Below are 21,055 nucleotides of genomic sequence, written 5' to 3' on the forward strand. Positions count from 1 at the left end.
AACTTTTAAAACTGTCTCTCACTAGAGCTATCAAAAGAAGCTGCTTTTATTTGCAAAAAGAAGGTGAACTGATTTCCTGGGTGTTTATGTGTATGTGGTATGTGGAGGGGCACAGAGGAGCAGCAGAGTTCATTAAACAGAAGATGTCTGGTCTTGGCTAAGCAGTTTAAAAACATATAGGAGTACTTATGCTGAATTGATTCAGATTTTGGTTCTGTGGCCTGAAACTTGCTTGTTTCACCCTTCTTTTTTGAGATTTTCGGTTGTCCTAAGACCAAGCCTGCATTAATGCTCTTGAGATGGATCAACTGGGGAGTCCTGTCGTGCCTTTTACCATTTTTTCATCTTGGAGTCAAGCTGCAGGACAGGATTCTTACACTGCCCAAATGATTGGAGGCACATTTCCTTTCATTGTCCATTTCTTTGACAGGCTGTGAAACATAACTAACTCCAAAGCCACCTATCAAAGTTCCTGAAGGTTTTAGTTAGGAACTGGTGGTTTTGTTGTTACAGATACTTCAATTATTCAGACCGTGAATTTGAGTCATAGCCTACTAGGCAAGGCCCATACTGAGATACAAAGAAACTGAACTTTATAAATTAGAGATGAGCAGCATTCCTGAAGTGATAGATAAGGTCCTTGTACTACCTTCATTCAGCAGATATTGATTGTGTGCCCATGTGCAGGGTGTTAATACAACAGAAACTGGTTTTGAGGCCCCTGCCCTCAAGAAGTTCACAGTCTAGTGAGGTTGACAGGCATGCATATGATAACATAATGGAGGCATGCAAGAAATGCTGTGGAAAATTAAGACAGCACAGTCTGCCTGAGGAGATTGGTCAACGTTTTATAGAGGAGGATGTGCTTGTGTTGGAACTTGAAGGATGAGTAGTGGTTTTTAGCAAGGTGGACATTATGGTGAAGGCAAAGGCTACTGTGGCTACAGTCTAGTGTACGATGATGGAGATGAGGTGGTCAGAACACGAGGGTTCTTGTATGTCAAAGTACGTTAGTTTTACACCATACATTTATTATTAAGAATTCAGCTGCGAGGAACAGAAATCTGCAATTCAACTGGCTTAAACACTGAGGAAAATTTATTAGCACATATAATATGTTCAAAGGCAGTTCCAGGATGACTGAATTCAGTGGCTCGACTCTGTCATTAAGGACTTAGGTTCTTTCCATTTTTTTGCTCTGCCATCCTTGGTACGATGGTTTGCTCTCAGACTTGCTCTTCTCCTGATCACAAAGTGACCAAAGAGGAAGAGAGATTTGTTTCTTTGTTTTTGAGGTTTGTTGGTGTTTGTTTTGTCTTGATTTGCGTCTTTTCAATCAGTAAGGAAAATCTTTCCTAAGGCGCTCTCCTGCCACTCCCATCAGACTCATCCTCATGCCTCAGTGGCCAAAAGTGCATCACATACGCAATCCTAAACCATTCACTGGCAAGGGGAATGCAACCACCATTACTGGCTCAGACCAATCTTGATTCACTCCCTGGAAGAATTGTCCCGCTTCTTCTGGATTATATGGCCCACGTAGAGGATACTGGAACAAAATTGGGTTTCCAGTAGAAAGTAGGAGAAAGGGAGACAATTGATTGCTGAGTTGGCAACCAACAGCATTTGCTATGGTAGATGATGTGAAACAAGTGTAGATAATTGAGCAGGATGGCATGATCAGTTGTATTTTTAAAAAGTCCTATCAGAAATGTAGAGTTGAGCTTAATAGATAGAAAAATTGAGAACACATGGAATAGTCTTGTAAGCAGCCAAGCAACTGATCAACATACATGTGGAACTGGAGCTAAAACTTTTCTGGAGTCACGCTTCTGTAGTGGTAGGAGGGGGTATTTAGAGGTAAAAAGGCAACTAATGCAGAGTAGAGATTTACCAAGAAGTTCCTTATGGTACTGTGGCAACCATGCAACTTTTAAAAAAAGTTCAGATGATAACGTGGTCCACTCAGAGGAGCCATTGTGGTGACAGAATGCTAGCATTTTGGAACTGGTAGTGATCTTGAAGTCATCTAGTTCAAGACCTTTATTTTACAAATTACAGAACTGGGACCCAGACAAGCAAAGTGATTTGTTAAGTTCCTGTGTGTGGTCTGTGGCTGAACTAGAACCATGCCCACAGATTTTCTGACTTTCAGCCCAGGGCACTTTGTCATGGGTTCTCAGGACCCTCTCTCATGGGGTTTAACGTGTCCATTCGGGAGTGCTTCTAGAAGCCCCACAGGCCCTCTTCCTATGTTTCTCTTATCCTCGACAACAATTCTATTGTTGGAATTTTGTTGATGTTGTTTAAATATGGTTTTGGTTTCTATACAAATGCAAATAATACTGATAAGTATAATGTTTTAAGCTCTTATCATTCATTTGGATCTTAAAGTGAATGTGTCCTTCCTGTTTTTTTCTTTGAAGCAGATTTTAATGGGGGATGGGAATAAGAAATTCAGGGGACTGGAAACATAAAAGAGAAAAGGAGGCCCTAAGAAGAATCCCTAAGAAGAGAAGCTGGAGGCTGAGGGTTCATTACGTTGTTCAGGGTGTTTCTTATGACACCAAATAAGACTCATGGTGCCTGAGATACTAAAGAGAGGCAATTGCCATGCTAGTGTGAGGTGGAGCCTCTGGCCCACTTTTCTTGACAATCTAAACATCCATTCACAATGACCCAACTACACTTCTTCACTCTTTCCTTTGGTCTTCAATGTACCTATGCCTATCCTCCCCAGAACATATACAGTTTTGGCTAAAATTGCTATGCAGAAACTTTTGGAAATTCACCCTGGTAGACAGAGCATGACAGCAGGCATTTAAAAAAAAAAAGTTCAGTAAAAACAAGAAAATGGTTTGAGAATCAAGCTCTTAACTGACAAGGAATCTTAGCAGTTTGGAGCTGGAAGTGACCCTGAAGTCATCTGGTTCAAGACCTTTATTTTACAAATGAGGAAACCGGGACCCAGACAAGCAAAGTGAGTTAAGTTCCTCCTACGTGTGGTCCACGGCTGAACTAGAACCATACCCATAGATTTTCTTCCCTTCAGCCCAGGACTCTTGGCAATGGGTTCTCACCAAGCTTAAGTAAAGACTGATCTGTAAAATCAATTTATTTCAACTTTACTTTTGAAAATATTCCAAAGTATTAATATATTAGTTTATTTTTTTTGGTAGTATGCCAAACATTATAAAACTGCTAGTTTTAGATGTAGACAGTGGATAAAGATTGAGCTAAATCTGTATAGATTGTGGCCTTTTGGGGCATTTGGTAAAAGATAATCCTGTAAAACAGGATTGTTTTATTTCTGTAAAACAAATACTGAAAAGAGAAAAAAAAAGCACATATGTATGTGTATGTCCATCTACGATTGTTTAAGCCTGGAAAAACATGGAAGGATATATATGAAGTTGTTATCACAGGTTTGCCTGATAGTGCTGATGTGGGTGGAAGAGGAAGGATGGGAGAAGCTGTACAAATGTATGAGAAAGGGACTAAAAAGGGATGTCTATGATGATATTTATATAAGTTTATTTCTAGGTGTGGCTGTATATTGAAAAAATGAGTAAAATACTTTAAAAAGAGATCTGGAAAATGAGAAAATAAAAATGAGTGTAATTCTCATGTGCATTTAAAATTATAATGTGTCAAATGTTTGTCTAGATGGGATGATCACTAAGAATAAAATTAAATTGGAAATTTTAATTAAAGGTGCTAATACATAGCTGGACATACTCTTCTGTTTTCATTTACGTTTTGTTTTACTTTCATCCACTTGCTATGTAGTTTTTCATCTCATGCATTTTTTTGATACTTTATGTCAGTGGTGGCTGAATTGTATTTGAAAAGTATGTATCATGTATAATTACATACACACAATTAAAGCTAAGTTTATTTCAAAATCGTGTATCGTTTATTCTAAAATGTGAATTTGATCTATCTTAAAAAAATCCTTTAGTATTTTTATGATGCTCTTATTTTTAAAAACCCTCAAAGTATTAGGATGAGAACTCTGAATAAGCTAGTCCAGTTGATATTTTTAATCGAGATCTTGTAAACTCTTTTCTAAAATTGTGCTTAATGAACTGTAACTGCTTCTGGGTTCACTCAGTACATCCATTGGCACTTTTAATTGTGGAGAGACTAAGTGCATTCATTTATACCATCCCTCCCTCCACCTCCCAAATACCTCCCATCACACGCAGGTAGACCAACAGCATTTATTAAGCATTTATCAGGTGTCAGATACTCTCCTTACAATAAACTAGTAAGGGCAAATATTTTATGCCCATTTAATAGATCAGGAAACTGAGTCCAAAAGTGATTAAGAATTTACTCAGGTGAATGAACTGAACCAGATTTTAAATCCTGGGCTCTTTGAATCCACAGGTCAGCTTTGTTTTTTTTGTTTGTTTGTTTGGTTTTTTCCATTTGTTTACTACACAACCTAAGCCATGTAACAAGGAAAACTGGAAGGGTTTTCTTACTCCAAAGACTTTATCCAGGCATTGTTTCTGAGATGTGGAAGAGGAGATGGAAGAGAAAGAACAGGAAGGGAATGACAGGGACAGTCTCTATTCACTTGAATGCCAGGTTTTCCTAGGAGAAATGACTGTCTTGGAATAGTTCAGTCTTGGGGTAACCGTCCTCTAAGAACCTCATCCATTCACTCCTAAAACCAGTACCTAACATCACTCACCTGGCTTCCAGAATATTCTAACATTCTTAAGGCCATGTCACTCCTACCATGTTTAAGCAGAGAGAAATGGAGCTTGGAAATATTCAAAGGCACCAAAATTAGAATAAAATGGGGGCATGGGGTCTTGATTTGAACAGACTGATTTTTTTTTTTTTCCAAATCTTGGCACCCCAAGGGTAAGCTTTCTTTTGTTAAGTAGCAAGAGTTAAAAGAAAACTCCAGGAAAAGGAACACTCACTGTAATCTCCTATGGCCTACAATAAAATGAAAATGAGGCAATGTGGATTTTTTTTTGCCACCACTTTGGACCTTCTACCAATCCTAAGATTCAATTGAGTGAAAATGTATTTGTTATATTTATTTTCCTCTGACACATGCACTTTAAAATTAAACTGTTCTTTGAGTTGGTTAACTGCAATAAATCCAGGGAGCCTATTTGACATTTTAAGTCATTAATTGTTGCGTAGGCTTCATCAATTGTTATAACAGAAGGCTTTTGTTTGCTTCCTACATATTTAAGATTTTTTTTTTTTACTTTTAAATAGGACAAAGTAGCAGAGGATTAATATTTTCTTTCTGTTGGCTCAAGCAGGAATCCAAGACAGATTTCGATTCTACCATGTCTGATTGATAACTTTGAGAGCACCTAGCCAGGTATTCTGTGATCAAGTATGTAAGCACTGGAGAGTGTGTGGCGAAAGAAACCACACAGGAAGGGGCCAAATCACTTTTTTTTTTATTACCAGATAATTTTAGAATAAGTCGATGCTTAACACAATGTAATCTGACATCTCACACAGTGTATACTATACATTACTGTGTGTATAGTCATACAATTATGTTCTGGGTATGATTGCTCACATAACGTATTACAAATCAAATGAATATAATTAAAGTCTGTCTTTTGAGTTTCTTGCAGAAAAATTATATTTGACACAGGTTAATACAAATTAAATACAAGATTAGATTGTGTATAGTTGTTTTGGGTATCTGATACCCACCATCTGCCCATTTCATAGTGATATAACTACATTCTGCAATAATAAATTATTAGTTCAGAAGTTTTGAAGACTAGGAGAATGATGACCCAAGATATTTCAAAGGGTGGCATCAGAAATAACAATCAAAAGTAATTATAAAATGAAATAAGTACAGTTAAACTGGTGGTCTTCCAGCCTTCACTTGCTTTATTTTGCCTTTTCATTGGATAGTTAGATGATTCTAAAAGGCTTCTTTACTGTCTTTACCCTGGGAATTATGAGCTTTCATGTGCATGGTATTGGGAAATTGTGATTTGTTGTTGTCTAGTTAGGAAATATGCTCTAAACAGCTCCTAAGACACTGCTGAGCATTAAACAGATACAAGATAATTAAAAACAGTAATTTTTATACCCTTTAAGTTCAAGGAAATTAATAGCTAATTTTAGGGGTAGAAAAGAATAATTAACTTGAAGATGCTTACATTCTCTTCTTGATGATAGGGGCAGCTGATATCAAAGCTTTTTTTGAACTAGTCCCCTAATTTCTAAGTTTGGGACTCAATCATATGGAAGATGGAATATCGGAGCTTTTGAATGGATTCCTTAATCTTGCCTCCGAAGTTGCTTGTTTTATGGATTCTAAATTATGAGCCACAGAAAATATTTTTCCAATTTTTTTATTGAGATGTAATTCACATACCATAAAGTTCACCCTTTTAAAATGTACAGTTTAGTGGTTTTTAGTATCTTTACAAAATTGTGCCACCATTATCACTATCTAATTTTGGAATATTTTTATCACCCTGTCAAAAATCCCCAGCCCCATTAGCAGTTTACTTTCAATTCTTTCTTCCCCAGGTCCTGGCAATCACTAATCTACTGTCTGCCCCCATAGATTTGCCTATCCTGGATTCTCCTGCCCTTCCAGGTGAACTAAGTCATACGGATTATTCTGTCTCTCCTGTGAAGAGTCCTTTCCACTCTTCTAGTGAGTACTATTTCTATATTCAAAGACTTTCTATATTGTATTTCTGTACTGAAAGACATGCTTTCTAGATTTGTTTGTTTTGTTTTGTTTTGTTTTGTTTTTTGAGATGGAGTCTTGCTCTGTCACCCAGGCTGGAGTGCAGTGGCATGATCTCGGCTCACAGCAGCCTCTGTCTCCTGAGTTCCAGCGATTCTCCTGCCTTAGGCTCCCGGGTAGCTGGGATTACAGGGATGCACCACCGTGCCTGACTAAGTTTTGCATTTTTAGTAGAGACAGGGTTTCACCAAGTTGGCCAGACTTTCTCAAACTCCTGACCTCAGGTGATCCACCTGTGTCCACCTCCCAAAGTGCTAGGATTACAGGTATGCCCGGCCAATTTTTTTTCTTTTGAGACAGTCTTACTAATCAATCACCCAGGCTGGAGTGCAGTGGTGTGATCTTGGCTCACTGCAACCTCCGTCTCCTGGGTTCAAGTGATTCTCCCGCTTCAGTCTCCTGAGTAGCTGGAACTGCAGGTGTGTGCCACCCACCACGCCTGGCTTTTTTTTTTTTTTTTTTTTTTTTTTTTGTATTTTTTGGTAGATATGGGGTTTTACCATGTTGGCCAGTCTGGTCTCGAACTCCTGACGACCTTGAGGCATTCTCCCACCTTGGCCTCCCAAAGTGCTGGGATTATAGGCATGAGCCACCATGCCTGGCAGCACTTTCCGTATTGGGACTTGGTGAAGTAACACATTTGTTGGGCACCTACTGCATGCCAGGCATTGTGCTATGTACTAGAAATATGGTCTGTACCACAGGATCATTTAATACTCAACACAACCTTAGAAGTTTTATATGATTACAATCCTTATAGACAAGAAACTTAAGGTCCAGGATTTCCCAGCTGGTAAGTGGAAGAAAAATTATATGAACCCAAGGTTGGATGGCCTTTTCAATCCACACTTTTCCCACCATGGTCACCATCAGGAGCTTTACATGAATATTCCTCATGTATACCCAATTCAGGGCCTAACACTCACTGTGCGTTTGGTCCTTGTTTAGTGTTGGTGTTGGTTCTCCTTACACATCCCTATTGTAGATAATTTAAGAGTTAGTAAACATGTTTTCAAAAGTAGAAAAAATGTTTAGCCTCACTAATTATTAGAGAAATGCAAAGTTAAAGAAAAAGGAGGCACTGTTTTATACGTGCTAATAAACATTTTTAAAACGACAATATTCAAGTGTTTGCAATATTCAAGTATTTGGTATAGCCTTACATTTCAGGTGGAAGTGTGAACTTTAACAGTCCTTTGAATGCAATACCAGTTAAAAAAACAAACAAAGTTCAGTCTCCATGACCTGTTGCAGTAATTTAATGTAGGGAACGAAAAAAAAATTATATATATATATATATACACGTTAAAAAAAGAAAAAAGGTAGAGGTTTATTTACAAAGATGTTCACAACAACATTATTTCTAATGCCAAACCATGATTCAAATTCCTGAGAGTGGTTTAATAAAGGCAAGGTATGGCAGACGTCTTCAAATGTAACATTAGGGAGCCATCAAAAATGATAATCATAAAAACCTGGAAATTGTTTGAAAAAAATGAAAAGATTAAATGCAGACTTAAAAGCTTTGAATATAACTATTTAACAATTTACATGCGCAAAAATGTTGTAAAAATGTAGGACAATATCTGGCTCACAGTAAACAGTAAGTATTGATTGAATGAATGAATGACCAAACAGGAACAGAATAACACCTGCATGGTATGTAATCTCATTGCTAGAAGTTACAAGATTCAAATAACATACTATGGTTGAAGTAAGGTATGTTTAATGAGACTAAATGTTACATAGTGACTCAGGAAATGTCAATTGCTGTAAATGATTATTGCCGGTCTAGGAAAAATGTAATATTCTTGGTGATATATACAGGCAAATAATTTATAACAAATAAAACTTTAGAATGTTTAGAGAATGGTTTAATTGTCAACAACGATGTAAATAACAATTATCATAGCTTTTAAAAATTTTATCTTATTTTGTTTTGTTTTATCATAGCCTTTTAAAGATGGTATAATAGCATCATTTTATGTACTTGTTTATAATTTAGTATCTAATTCCAAAAATAACATAGGTTAGCTAATAATAATAATGAGTAAAGTTTAAAAACCACCTATTTTGAAGAAAAGAGCCACATAGGAGAAAGAAACAAAGACAAAGGCCATGGTGGGTAAAAAAGAGACAGAGAGAGATAGAGAGAGAGAGAGAGACAAAGACAACCGTGCAATCTCTAGAGCTGAGCTGGTTACTATAACTGGCAGTGGCAGCCAAGTGTAGAGAAGCCCATGATGGGTTGTATAACAGTCCTTACAATTTCTTGGATGATGATAACTGCCTGCCTCAGTGCTGTAAACATTCCATATCTCTTTTGTATCCTCAGAGAAGAGTCGCGTAGCTACGGGGGCTGCCAAACTACCGGAGTTCATATTCTAGCTTCACTGCTTCCTATGTTATTATATTACCTTGGGCAAATTCCTCAACCTCATCTGTAAAATGGAAAAAATAATTGTATCCCCTTCACAGGGTTGTTTTAAAACCCAATGCTTGACACACAATAAAGTACTCCATGTTAGCTATTCTTATTATAATTCTGAGAGATATTATTATTCTTTTCTTACGGAGAAGTAAACTGAGGCTTACAGATATTAGAGGCAAGATTCAAACCCAATCACATTTCAAAGCCTAAATGCTTTCTCCCACATCTCATCAAGTATATTGTTGACAGAAGAGGTTGTCCATTTTGATGAGCTATCAAAGAAAAATTCTTCACTCACTATTTTATACATCTGATGAACTGAGAAATTTTTTACAGACTACCTTCTAGCTCCATGCATTTCAAACTGTATTTCTTCTCCATTATACATATACTTTTGGGACCAATTTCCTGTAGGACATTTGTATTGTGGTATAACATCTGGTCTTGTACCTTTGTTTCATGATACTGGGTGAAATTAGCACAGTAATGGGAGGCATAATCCCAAAACCCATTCTTTATACTGGAATGGCTAGCAAAGCAGATAAATATATCCTATTAAATCTAAACTAATATATCCCCCGATTAACTTCTCCTTAATTGGATCTCAAAAATACATCTACTTCAAGGCTAGCTGACACAAGAATTGTGACAAAAGGAAGGTCAGAGTGGAAAGAGACCAGAATGTTAACTGATTGAGATGAAAATTTCTTAATTTTCCAAAATTCTCCAAAGCATATGATAATGTGTACATATTGCCAGGGCCACTCCCAGAGCCTTGGAATGGGCCTGTACAAGTGAGGGGATCTGGAGCTTAAGGCTCATTAGCTTCATGAAAAATGTGTCTTTGATTGTCACATTCCCAATGTAAAGGTTACTAATGACTTTTCACTTTGTGTCTTCTTAATATATAGTCAATGCATAAATCCGATGGCTGTACACAGTGTAAAAGAACATACACACACATAAGAATTACATACAAGGCAAAAAATAAGACTTGTGTCTGCACTTCAACTAAAAAAGCATTTTCAAGATAATATAATTTTGAGTGGCATAATCTAAAAACATGTTGTTGTATATATGAAAAGGCATGTACATATAATCCATATTTCAAGGAAAGTACCTTATTTTCAATGTACTAGAAAGATTATAGCACATTAACTGGCTCTGGTAGGAGGGAAAGTTTATTGATCTTCACAGCTTCTGGTTCTTCTTCTATCCCACATCTTGAAGGTCTGCTCCAGAGCCTCTCCCCACTGTCACCACTGAGGAATGTGTCTCCACATCTCTTCAGGCCCTTGGTCACTGCCATTGCTTGGATGCTTGCCATCCACCTCAGACACTGGAAACAACCACGAAGGCATTCTGCCTTGCTTCACCATTGTACTTTTACCTCCCCAGGGCTATAGCAATCTACAGCTGTACCTTGGCTCCCTTGCTCCTGGCTTCTTTCAGAATAGAAATTAACTCAAGTTGTTAGAGGGGGAAGAACTGCAAATTGTAGCAGAAAAATAGGCTGTCAAATCAAAGGAGAAGGAAGGTGTTCTAATTTTGGCCACTGCAAATACATTAAACCACTTATTGAAGTTTTCTTGGTGCCTTAATATTACACGGCCTCATGGCCTTCACTCCAGGCACCTGAGATTAATCAGCTTTGAAGGACGGTAGACAGTCTCAAACAACAAAACAAGAAATAGGACACCCCAAATCTGGGGCCAGTCACTGTGAGACTAGAACATAACAGGCAGCACATCTGAATTTTGTAAGGTCACAGAATAGCTGTTTCTATTCAGGAATTCTTTGGTATCCAAAGAAAGAAGGTTGTGAGAGCCAAGTGGAGGAGGAGGATAAAGTGGATAAAATTCTTTGCTTACATACATTAACTGGTAAGATAGATGAACTCTGGGAGTAAGCTATGTCTACAGTAGTTCTTTGAGGGGAACAGTTATCTCTCTAAAGTTATGGCCTCAGGAATAGAGGAGAGTAGGAAGTTTTGGCTTAGCTATTCGTAACCAAGTGGCAGTTAATTATGGCATTTCTTATACCTTGAATGGGTGTTTTAAAGACTGAATTTTATTTGTACTTAGTTATTCTTAAATGCAAAGTGCCTCTAGCCTTTACTGGAATATTACAGAAAAGGCCTTTATTTATCAACTGTAGGTATTTCATTTTTTAGAGGCCAACAACATGAATATTATTAAAATGAAAATCCTCTGGTTTTAGCCCTCAGATGGATTAGCAGAGGAGCTATTTTCAGTAACTTTTGGCATCTGGCAAGACACCCACACGTACTCTGTTCTCTCCAACCCCAACCTAGAGAAAAGATTCAGCTAGACTTGCTTATTTGGTTTGATATGTGGATATATAGCCATAGCAAGTCTGGGAGCCTGTGGCCTGCTTGGTTCCTAGGGAAGCAGACCATCAGTTCAGCTCAGTGCCCATCAAGCTTTAGGATGGTGAAATTGTCTTCTGCACTGAAGGACAGTACTTTGCTTTTTTGTACTTCATCATCCCACAGCATGTAAACCACACCCCTACTCATCATGATCAGCTTCTACCCACCCTGTGAAACCAGAACATCTCCTACTCTATGTCAAGCAAACATTTGTTTACAGCAGTTTCAGCAGCATTGATGGAATTAAACATAACACTACTAGTCTCTACCAGCCATATCCAGAGAGGAGCATGGTGGCACTTGTTATGCCCTACAGTGGGAGCTATCCTTCACTGCCAGCTCCCATAGACCTCGGGGTCCAGAAGGAATGTCTAAGATAATGGTGGCTGGTGTAGAGCACAATGTACTTCTGTACTTTGGGCTGATTTATTTCTCCTTTCTCTCTCTCTCTCTTTCTTTTTCTTTCTCTTTTCTTTTCTTTCTTTCTTTCTTTCTTTTCTTTTCTTTTCTTTCTTCCTTTCTTCTTCTTTTTTTGAGATGGGGGTCTCAGTCACCTGGACTAGAGTGCAATGGCATGGATCTCAGCTCATTGCAACCTCTACTTGTGAGGCTCAAGCAATCCTCCCAAGTCAGCCTCCTGAGTACCTGGGACCACAGGCACACACCACCATGCCCAGCTAATTTTTGTATATTTGTGGAGACAAGGTTTTGTCATCTTGCCCAGCTGGTCTTGAACTCCTGGACTCGAGCTGTCTTGAGTCTTGGCCTCCCAAAGTGCTGGGATTACAGGCTTGAGCCATCGCAGCTGGCCTTGATTTCTTTAACGATTTGTTCACCTTACAGGTGGCTGTTTTTATCTGTTTAAAATCTTCTTGTAGAAGATTAAGTTTGATCCCCAGACCATCAACTAATCTAGCAGAATTTGCTTTTTCTAAATTGGTCTATTTGGCCATGGAGGCAGCAGAAGGAAGGCAGTAGAAAGAAAAGGTGAAGAAATTGGTCTTCCTCCATGTGAAGGGGTCTTGGTCATGGAGCCTGGTATCGGTACCATGGCTTGGACCACCAATTATTATCCTTGGCAGACTCAGGACATCATTTGTTGGTTTCCAGAAAGATCAGATCTGTGAGTTCAGGGAAAGAAAATGGTGAATTGGAAAGATCACGATCCATGTAGAAATTGAGATGGTGATGGAAACTTTGAACCAAAAAAATAAAATAGATTTGTTGTGCTCTTTATAATTTATCTTGAAACTTTCTACCAAGTTCTAGTTGTTCCTATTCAAGGGATCTTATTCTTGTGCAGGCTTTAGTTGCTAAGCTATTCTCAGAGTCTCCTAAACACTGGTGTCAGGACCAGTGGGGTGAGATAGCTTCAACTGCTAAAGAGCCATAAAAAGAAAGAATGCAGCTCTTCCTGTATGTCAAACCAAAAAGCAGTGGTGTCCAGAAAATGCAGTGTGTGTGTGTTAGCGGGGGGATCATTTCCAATGAGAGACAAAGATTATTCAAGGATCCAAATTTATTCCCATGTTATTGTCATTTTAGAAGGCATAGCAGAGAGTTGCGTCTAATTTCTATTTTTATTTACTAATACATCTCTTCTGAAACCACACTGTTTGGTCTGAGTTCTCTGACTTCAGGGTATAGAGATGGCAAATGCAGATTAAATTCATCTGTCAACAGTGCCTGGAGGTGTTCTTGACTTTGGCAGAGCCTTCTTCTCTACCTCCATGCTTGTCCCCATCTTAAACCTAACAAGTTGAGAAGGACACTTAGACTGATTTGAAAGTTTGCAGTCTTGGATCCTCCTCAGTTTGAGAGGAGGAAGGAAAACTTATATACTAATTGCCTGTATTTTAAATTTTATTTTAATTATCCACTTTTAAAGTCTGGGTGAAAATGTCACTAATCAAAATAATGGGTTTTTCTGATCACAGTACAATCTTTTGTCCTAGTTTTCCCATTTCTAGGATATTTCTGCTGTACGAATGAAAACCTTTGATTTTCAAATAGGAAACAAGATTCTCACAGCAGGGCAAGTGCAAGACTGGCTGCTCTGATAAAACAGGAGCCATACTTGGGAGTATGGAGAAAGGAGGACATTTTCTCCAGTAATGTGTGGTCAGAACCATGGGGGAAGGCGCACAGGTCCTGTCTGGGACTGGAAAGAACAAAGGCCTTTGAAACAAACTGAGTCTTGGTTTCATTTCTTAAAAGCTGTATAACTTTGGATAAGTTGATTTACTAAACTTTAACATGCATTACAATCCTCAGAGAGCTATCTTCATACACATTTGAGGAATCTACCAAACTTTCTCATTCAGTGCCTTGGATTGGGCTTAGGAATTTGCATGTCTTCAAAAAATTAGCCAGCCATGGTGGCACACGCTTGTAGTCCCAGCTACTTGGGAGGCTGAGGTGGGAGATCACTTGAGCCCAGGAAGTTGAGGCTGCAGTGAGCTATGATAGTGCCATTGCACTCCAGCCTGGGTGATAGAGTCAGACCCTATCTCAAAAAAGAAAAAAAAAAAAAGAGAGAGAATTTGCACTTTTAACAAGTTCCCAGAGGCCAGACTTTGAGAACTTAGATTAACCCATCCCGGTCTTTTCACCTATGAACTGATGCTAATGTTACCTACATCACAGGATTGCTGGGACAATAAAACCCAACTTGCATTGAGCACATACCAGCCAGGCATTATACTAAGCATGTTACAAGCTTCCTATCACTCAATTCTCACAAAACTCTCATGAGGAAGGATTTGCTTTGGAGAGTTTGCTAAGTCAAACAGCTAAGAAACAGTAGAAGCAAAATTTGAACTCAGACAGTCTTGGGACCACAGCCCATGCTCTTAACCATTCCCCTAGGCCATCTTTGAAATTAAATGAGATGATGTGTAAGGTATCTATTATGGTGTCTGGCACATGGGTGCTTAATATTTGAGTGACTTCTGGTAATTTTGAGTTCTTTCTTGAAATGACACAGGGGAAGGGGAAAAGGGAACTATGTATAAGGTGCTATGCCTGAGTGCCTGAGTTCCAGTGGCGGCTTCTACTTTTTTTTTTTTTTTTTTTGAGACAGAGTCTTGCTCTGTCGCCTAGGCTGAAGTGCAGTGGTGCAATCCCGGCTCACTGCAAGCTCCGCCTTCCAGGTTCACGCCATTCTCCTGCCTCAGCCTCCCTAGTAGCTGGGACTACAGGCACCCACCACCACGCCCGGCTAATTTTTTGTATTTTTAGTAGAGATGGGGTTTCACCGTGTTAGCCAGGATGGTCTTGATCTCCTGACCCCATGATCTGCCCACCTCGGCCTGCCAAAGTGCTGGGACTACAGGCGTGAGCCACCGCGCCCGGCCTCCAGTGGCTTCTTCTGTTACATGCTGCCAGGCTGCTGCTGGTGGCCTGGCTCCTTGAGCCTCTTTGCTTCCTTTGCTTGTATGTCAGAGAAAAGGGATAGTCCCAGGAGATGCACTTTTCAGGGGTTTCACCACACTGTGGTGTCCCGTGTGATTCATCATGCTTTTGTTTGTTTGTTTGTTTTGAGACAGGGTCTCGCTCTGTCATCTAGGCTAGAGTGCATAGAGTGCAGTCGCACAATTATGGCTCACTGCACCATCAACCTCTCCAGCTCAGGTGATCCTCCCACATCAGCCTCCTGAATATCTGGGACTACAGTCATGTGCCACCACGCCCAGCTAATTTTTCTTTTTTTCTTTTTATTTTGTATTTTGTGTAGACATAGGGTTTCACCATGTTGCACAGGCTGGTCTCAAACTCCTGGCCTCAAGAGATCCTCCCACCTTGACCTCCCAAGTGCTAGGATTACAGGCTTGAGCCACCACACCCTGCCTTTATCATGGTTAAAGCCCTTAAATTTCACTCTCTCAGGTTCAGACAAACTCTCAACTCCAAAGCAAGTAAAGTTGTCACACACACATCTTCCAGATTGGCTCAGGTGTGACGGGAGGGAGTGTTATCCAGGGCCAAGCTTTGGCATTCTCAGTAAAACTTGAAACCACTGAAATTCAAACATATTACCTTGAGCCAACTTTGACTCTCTGGCTGATGTAATAACACTTTAAAAATATCACAAGACAGGACACTCAGAACATGAGAAGCTACTGCTTACTTGTTGCATCGTTTTGCCTTTAATGAAGGTCTGTGGGATGACTCTGGGGGGACTGGAAATTGCTTCCAGGAGAGCTGACTCAACTTATCACTAGCTTTTCTAAAAAAGAAGTCAGAGCCTTAGTGTTTAAAGGTTTGTAAGTCTCAGCAAGCCCCAAACCAAACCTCTAGTTTAAAAAAAAAAAAAAAATCCCCCTGGTTCAATGCTTTAATAAACATCATTGTTAGCAGAAAAAATGTTGCTATTATGGAAGATATTGTAACTGATAACTTCTCTATTTGGCCGTATTTGGAAAATAATGTCTTGAAACTCAAACAAGATCTTCAACTTTGCCTTTCTGATATTTTTTCATTTGCACCTTGAGATATATTAGCCATACAGCTCAAACAAATTCAGTAAAATTTATATTGCAAAAATCTGACACTTTGAAAATTTAGAATGATTTTTTTTTCAAAGTAGGAAATACAGCAAATCCAATTATTTATGGTTGCAACTGGAACTATTCCATTTACTCTGGGTTTGACAATTATTCCCCTGAGAAGGCAATAGGGATTGCCAAAGGATAAGGGGAATGTGATAAGTGGGGATATGATTTTACTTTTGTAATTATGATCATTAAAACCATATACATACATATATCTACATCATATATTTTTCCACAAGTTATTACATATTGAAAACTAAGACTTAGGAGAAATGCAGAGTAGAAAACATAATTGACAGAACTGAACATCTTTCATCAAGAAGAATAGTGCATTTTTCTGGCCCTGCAACAAATGGTCTGAGCAAGTTGTTGAACCCCTATTGTAGACTGCATTTTTTTTTCCATTCACGTTCCTTATTTCCAGAATGAGATGTTATGATAATTACTGGGACAAGCTTAGCAAATGAATCTAGAGCTCTGTGGTAGAGGGTGGCACCGGAAATCAAAGTATGATTCTGTTTTGGAATTTTGACATTCTAAGATCTATCTAACTTCTCTGACTAAAGCTTCCTATACAGACACAAATACCAGATCCTATTGCCTGTAAAAATTCCATTGCTGGTTACTGCTCTGTAGTCATTAGCTGGAGACCTTTGATGTTTCCTATCTACAAAGTTTCTAATCTTTCTGAGAAATAAATAAACCATTCGTTCTTTTACCCTTTACATTTAGCACTTTAATTTTCTAATTCCACCTTCCCCTTCCCCCATCTTTCCCACTTTGCAGATCTCACAGGTGTCTGGTCAGACCCGTCAGGTGGGTCTCTGTTTGCCTGTCATTTGGGAAGCTGACGGTCTTACCTGGGCATGGCTGATTGCACAGAGCAGAACAGGGGTTAGTTTGAATTGCAGGTGTGAGCAATCAGTGTAGATCAGCACTAATCCATCAGCTATTAGAACAGCCAAGCTGCAGCAGACCCAGCAGAGACAGCCAAATGCTGAGTGTGAGTGTGTGTCTGTGTGGGTAGTCAGTGGTTTCCAGTGCTGAGGGATTTTGCGTTTGCAGAATGTGGTGTCCATGATACTTCTTCACTGAGGCCTCACGCTGTTCATGCTGTATGAGAAACCATGGTGATCGGAGACAATTAAGAAACTGATCACATCTTCAGGTGGCTTATAACCCAGAAGAAACACAATGATATGTAACACAAAGGGTACGAGCTCAGGCTATAGAATTCTGGGTTCAAATAACCATTCTGTTATTTATCATCTGTTTGATCTTGGGTAAGTTTCTTGTTTTCACTAACTCTCATTTTCTCATCTACAAAATAGAGATAGTACCTATTTCAATGAGTTGTCTCTGGCAAATAGTATGCACTAAGTACATGCTAGTTGTTGTTAATTCTACTATTATTATTAGAAAGAAGTACGTGTTAAGGGATATGAAGTAAGAAGAGGAAGATACTCCTCTCAGTCTGGGAGGCCAAGGAAGATTTCGGGCGGCAGGTGGGATGTGAAGAACTTGAGCCTTGAAGATTAACACAATCAGAAGGAAGTGGCATAAACAAAGACTTCTGGGGCCAGCAAAGAGTTTATTTCGGTTCATTTGACAGTTTGGAGATAAAGGTCTATGGGGCCCAGTTTGTCAAGGACTATGCTCTGTAAGGTTTTTGTCCTTTCAAAACAAATTCTGTGATATGAGAGGCCCAGCATCCATTTATCAAAAGATTCCCTTGCAAATGTTGTCACTGTGATCCACCTGTCAAGCAAAAAGCCAGGGCACATAAGAAGGCACACTTTTTTCTTTTGTCGGTAAGGTTGAGTGGCTCAATATGCATTCCTCGAAAAGTATATTAGAAGAACTTTCTATGTCTGGGAGCATTTACTTTTGATTAATTTTAATACTGCAAACCTCCAAAATAGGAGGAGGTTGCCCTTGGGATGCTCTAGTGCCTTTAAGCTTCATATCAAAATACGGAACATAGGCTGTGATTTCCATGAAGCTGAAGGCAGCTTAAGGCTGAGATACTCAGAAAGGTGACTTGTTGGCGGAATTGATCACATTGTCAGGTAGATGGAGCAATATATGAAGTAAAAATCATTTGTCATTTATTAGTGGGGAGAGTTTGGAGCAAGTCACCTCTTCTTCCTATTACCCAGTGGCTACATCTGTAAAATTAGGGTGTCACACTGATCATCAGTAAAAATCAAATTTTTCTAAGTCTTTTTCTTAGGTAGCAAAAGCCCTTTAAGTCAATCAACCCAATGCAGAATCCCAATATATAAATGAAATAAAAGCAGAGTGGAGAATCCTGCTGAGGCCTCAGAGTACTCTGCCTCTTGCCCTACCCTGAGAGTGGGGCACCACAGAGATGGACACCTGAGCCTCTGTGGGTCTGGTGTCCAAGCTGATGAACTTCAGGATCGCTGAGATTCCTCATATTTCAGACATGCTACCATCCTGTGACAGTGTAAATTACCATGACACAGAGGGCTTGGAGGTTTCAATTTTTCCATTAACTTGATTGAAAAGTTTTAGAAAATAAATTCATCTCCCATGGGCCTCTCTGTTAAAAAAACTGCATAATATTTATTTATACAATGGTTTTTCCCAGACATATTTCACTTTAATATACTAGAGCTCAAACACCAAGTGCCCTTTGAAGAAGGGCATTGAAATACAACAGATTGCATGTGTGTTGGAGATATTCAGCTAGGAAGCTATCTTTATTAGAAATGATACTGAAGTGTTTGCAGTAAAAGTCTTGTCTGGCATTGGAACAGAGGTGAGGAAACTTAAAGGAATAGGTTCTCTGAGCTGTAGAAGAGCCTTCCTCTGGAGCTGGGTGACACTTGTCTATTGATGATCCTCTAAGTGAGAGTAGCTGTGATCATACTGAAGGGCAAAGGCTCCATTCTTAAGGAATTTGAGGAAATAGGAAAGCAGCTGAAAGATGCTGATATCCTAACCCTTCAAAAGTATCCCTGTCCATTCCTGCTGCCGTCAGAGCAGTTAATACTAAGTTGGAGAAGATAATGCCTTAAAATAAGGGCTTTGCAAACCTCCTAGTGTTGTTATCCTCCAGCAGCCAACCTTAACTGGAGAAGAAGGTCAAGGCCTTGACTATCTCTAATGCTACCAAAACCTTGGACCACACTCTAAGCAGGACGATTATGCACAAACCACAGAATTAATGCATCATAGACTTAGAAATCATATCCTATACCCGGTCATCAACTACTAGCTTAGAATATCTGTGGCCAGGTGGCATGCTCCATCTCAGAGAAGCAGGTGTACAGGCCAGAGGATTCCCATGAGCTTCTTGAGCCACTCAAGCTTCACCTTAGTGGCTGGGAAGCCCTGGAGCCAGCAAGGGGACGTGGTCGTCTCCTCTGTGACTCATTTACAGTCATGTATTCAATAACTAGGTTTTATCCTGGAAGATTTTATCTTCAGAAAGCCTCAGATTCATCAATAATTCCGTGAGAGTTACACTTGAAATTCTATGCTTATTTCAAATTCTATGCTAATATTGTATTACTATGCTAATATTTCTATGCATCTAAATCTAAATGCACATTATTATACACTTTTTGAAAGTAAAACAAAGAAACAAGGCCTGACAAACAGTCAATGGCAAGTTGAATTTTGTATGGTGACTTTACCAGAAAAGATAGCTAATTATTCCTGCTGTGTAGTTCTAATTCAAACTCTAATACTTTGAAAAGTCCCTTAACCTCTCCAATCCTCAACTTCCTCTTCTGTAACATAGATTTAATAAAACTTACTTTGCAGAGTGGTTGTGAGAAGCAGAATGTATATATTTTTTACCCTCCTAGCATGGTAGTGGCTTATTATAACTAATAACTAGTAACTTTATTATTGTCACTTTTGGTTTCTATTTGCTAATCAATTGATTCTGTTGATTAATTGTGTCTGAACCATGAAGCCATTAAACACAAACTACTTATTTAAACTTTTCTGAAACACTTACCCTGCCAACGATTGGAGATTAGACAAGCTATGTCCATGCCTAGAGCACGTGAGCAATGGTCCATGGTCAACTGTCTAATGATATGTTGACATTCTGTAAATGGGAAGTATGAATTCATTATAAACCTTAAAGGAATACTAAATAAGTTACTATAATAGTTTAAGGTACTACTAGTACCTGGTTTAGTCTTTTTGGAGGCAATTCTTACATAGTTCAGTTCAGACCAATTTCTAAAACACACAGGATTAATATTAAATAAACACATTGACTAAGTAATGTTAGGGAAGACACTCCAGACTTGCTAGCTTAGTGCTAATGTGGACAAAGCTTAAATGGCTAATTCTACCTAGAAAGAAAGGTTTGAAGAGCTATCTCCTCTCTATTCTTTTGACTAAGGCTATGCTGTTTTTCTCAGCTTGTGTGAAAAAAAATACTCAGAAAAAGATTGCTAGATATTTCTTTCCTTTGGTGTATTTTTTTTCAGCCAAAGTATAAGACCTTGCTTAGATGACTAGCAATTAAGGAATTTTTGTGGTTTATTTCCTGATCTAACTGCTTACTTCTGAAGAAAGCAATTCTGACAAGCTTCAGTTAACCCAGATCTTACCAAAACCATAGAGCCAAAAACATTTTTGAAAGATTCAGATAGAAAAGCCAGGCTGGAATTTTAACCATAAAATGCTTCTTAAGGTTCTGTTTCCTAGGTCACGTGGACTTTTTTTCCCCCTTGGATACTGATTTTGTAGAAAATAATATATTTTTCTGTTCATTAACTTTATGTTTTAATAACATTGGAGACCTGCAGCTGAACTAGAAGTAAGGCAAATAGTCAAATCAATGATGATTATTCTTACAATAATACTTTGAATTAATAAAGCCTTTACTTAGAAAGATTTCAACACTATTTTTTTAATAAATA

At 38.7% G+C, this 21,055-nt stretch overlaps 1 long non-coding RNA gene across 1 annotated transcript; it reads left to right on the top strand.

The window, feature by feature from the left end:
• Positions 1-5,296: 5,296 nt before the first annotated feature.
• On the top strand, positions 5,297-9,214 carry LOC131381063 (uncharacterized). The gene is made up of 3 exons (XR_009209499.1): positions 5,297-5,356; positions 6,578-6,670; positions 9,102-9,214. It is a non-coding gene; the product is annotated as an uncharacterized LOC131381063 (long non-coding RNA).
• Positions 9,215-21,055: the final 11,841 nt, after the last annotated feature.

Source organism: Hylobates moloch, unplaced genomic scaffold (assembly GCF_009828535.3).
Source record: "Hylobates moloch isolate HMO894 unplaced genomic scaffold, HMol_V3 SCAFFOLD_13, whole genome shotgun sequence".
In the NCBI taxonomy this organism is placed as follows: Eukaryota; Metazoa; Chordata; class Mammalia; order Primates; family Hylobatidae; genus Hylobates; species Hylobates moloch.